Genomic DNA, 3,159 nt, shown 5'->3' with positions numbered 1-3,159 from the left:
TTTGGAGGGTGTCACCCGCCTCGTAAACAGCAGACTCACCCACCAAGCCTCCTGCACGTCGATTCGTTTCAATGGGCTCTCACACGACAAAAACAAAATCGGGTGTTTTCACCCGCCTTTGCGACCCAAATGGTTGAAAGCTACGTAAACCGACACGTGCTTCCGTCATAAGCGCCAATTCCGTGGGGTTCAGCAGTTTCGAATGAGGCGCAGGCAGTTCTACCATGCTTCCGACTACCTTCTTTGTTTTCTTTACAATTAACTTCCCGGCAACAAGCCTCCGCCATGAAGACCACAACATTTTGGACCATTTCTGATGAGATGGCTATGCGGTACGAAACGAAGACCTATATTAGTTTACTGAGGCGACACATTCAAACCATACTACGTGCTTGCGCAACGGTTTTTGGGTTCAGTTTGCTCAATTGTCCGGTTGCCCCCAGCAGACCGTTTGAGTGCGGCCTTTTGTGTGCGTGACAATGGCGGGAGCACGCCGTCTTCCCATTGCTGTCCAAGTCAGCCGGACCAATCCTGCGAGAGGCTGGGGACAGCTCCGGGGGAAAGGGGGTGTTGGGTGTACCTCTTAAGAACAGCCCCAGCCTCTCCTCGCCCAAAAACCACATCCCCTACCGACACCATGATTGACCCCGAGCGTGACACGGAGGAGAAATATCGGGCGCCAAGTCCAGAGCAGCCCGGAAAGGAAGACTGGCAGACGCCAGAACCCGACGACCGATTCGCCGGCTACGAAGAGGGCGAGGACGAAGAGTTTTACGAAGAGGAAGACCTGGTGCCGCCGCAACAGAAACCGAGTGAAGAAAACGAAGTGTCGCAGCTGCGGCTCGCCGGCAGTTATGTCGTCGTCCAGCCCCCAGCGAACTACCTGAGGGAAAAGAGCCAGGTGCCGCTGAACGAATCCGACGGCAGCAATCTCTCCCTGACCGCCTCTGGCCCCCTCTACCAGATCGTGACGGAACTAGGCCCCGAAGAGGTGCGCTGGTTTTATCAGGAGGGTAAGAAGATATGGAAGCCCTTCATTGGCTATGACTCCCTGCGCATTGAACGCACTTTCCGGAGACTCTGGGACCTGCGCGTGGGCACGAGCCCGGACACCTGGCTCGGCTCATCCGAGCCGGTGACAGTCAGAGGCGGCCTGTACGAAGTGGACGTGGCAGAAAACGGCTGCTTCCCGATATACTGGCATGACACCGAGAGCACGGCCATCATGCGAGGGCAGTGGTTCATGGACGGGTCCTGGCAGCCGCTGCCCGAGGAGGACAGTGACTCGATAGAACGGGAGCACCTCGGCATGTTTGGCGGGCAACACATGGCGCAACGCTTAGGCCAAAAGTCCAGCACTGTGTTGGAGAGCAAGCGTGTGATTCGTACATTGAAACTTCGCCGCAGCCATGTGGACTGGCACAGTTCGGACGAGGTCTTTCTCTACAGTGACGCAACTACATCCAAACTTGCAAGGAAATTTACTCAGAAGTTGGGCTTTTCTAAACCGACTGGCACAAGGGTCCACCGAGGATATGTGGAAGAAGCTAGCCTTGAAGACAAGCCGCCCCGCACCACGCACATTGTGTTTGTGGTGCATGGCATCGGGCAGAAGATGGAACAGGGGAGTATCATCAAGAACACAACGTCACTGAGAGAGATGGCGAAGAAAGTGGAGGAAAAGTACTTTTCCAACAATAAAATAGAGCATGTCGAGTTCTTACCTGTGGAGTGGAGGTCTAAGCTGACTTTAGATGGAGATACTGTGCACTCCATAACACCACACAGGATATCTCGTATCCGACACATACTTAACAGTAGTGCAATGGATATTTTGTACTACACAAGCCCCCTTTACAGAGATGAACTGGTCAAAGGACTCCAGGAAGAGCTCAATCGCCTGTACACACTCTTCTGCTCACAGAATCCAGAATTTAATGAGCAAGGGGGCAAGGTTTCGATCCTGTCCCACTCTCTCGGATGTGTTATTTCTTATGATATCATGACTGGGTGGAACCCAGTCAGAATGTGTGAGCAATTCCTTCTAATGCATGATGCTGGGATGGATCAAAGTGTGTCTACAAACGAAGAGCAATATCTGATGGAAGAGCTTTACTCAACTAAAGAGCATTTAAAAGAAGTGGAGGAAAGGCTGCATATATTAAGAGCGGCAACCATGTGGGAATCACACGCGTTAAAATTTAAGGTAGAATATTTCTTCTGCATGGGGTCACCATTGGCTGTCTTTTTAGCACTGCGTGGAATTCGTCCTGATGTTAGTGGTGGTCAAGATCACATTATGAGTAAAAAAATTTGTAAACGCATGTTCAACATTTTTTACCCAACAGACCCAGTGGCCTACAGACTTGAGCCTTTGATTTTGAAGAGCTATGCCGTCATTTCACCAGTGCAAGTCCACTGGTACAACACAACAAATCCAGTGCCATACCAATTAATGAAGCCATGTTTCCTCAAACCATACAATGATGCTAATAATGAGACAGCACAAATTCCAAGTTCATATACATCTCCAACTCAGTGTGGGGAATCAGAAGCAAACCAGGGCACAGGTGGAGGTAGCTTTGAAAGAGGTATTGGTGGATTCCTATCAATGTTTACACAAGGACCTACATTCCATTCATCTGACATAGCAATTTATGGAGCAGAAATAGATGACTCGACTTCTTTTTATAGTCCTTCAAGTGACGAACCTGGTTTTTCAAATGATGCCTCCTATCTGGAGCCCAAAATGGTGTTGGAGAACAGGATTGATTTTGAACTACGGGAAGGTCTTGTGGAAAGCAGTTATGTGTCAGCATTAACATCACACACTGCATATTGGTCCTCCATGGACGTTATGTTGTTCGTTCTAACATTTTTGTATAATCAGGATGCAGAAGAGGATGATTAGAACTTGAATCGTTTACCAAATATCACCCACAAAGATGAAATGACAACCATTTGCTTTTCTGTTGTTTGTTTCCCCACAAGGAGGTTTCCATCCATCTCGAACACAATCTTCTCATAAAAATCAATAAGAGTGTTTAGTAATTTGTATCTTTAAGGGGGCCTAAAGGGTACTTACTTCATGTCATTGTTGATTCAACATGGAAAAAAAGGTAGTGTGAACTGGCACCAGTGCCCCAAGTACTAGGTTAT

The 3,159-nt window shown here is 48.8% G+C and overlaps 1 pseudogene; it reads left to right on the top strand.

The window, feature by feature from the left end:
* The first annotated feature begins 261 nt into the window (after positions 1-261).
* LOC138489741 (phospholipase DDHD1 pseudogene) lies at positions 262-2,958 on the top strand (annotated as a pseudogene).
* Positions 2,959-3,159: the final 201 nt, after the last annotated feature.

The sequence above is a fragment of the Ambystoma mexicanum genome, chromosome 9 (assembly GCF_040938575.1).
Source record: "Ambystoma mexicanum isolate Mex_15411 chromosome 9, UKY_AmexF1_1, whole genome shotgun sequence".
Classification (NCBI taxonomy): domain Eukaryota; kingdom Metazoa; phylum Chordata; class Amphibia; order Caudata; family Ambystomatidae; genus Ambystoma; species Ambystoma mexicanum.
The sequence above is the reverse complement of the archived record's forward strand: the minus strand, read 5'-3'. Positions and strand labels throughout refer to the sequence as shown.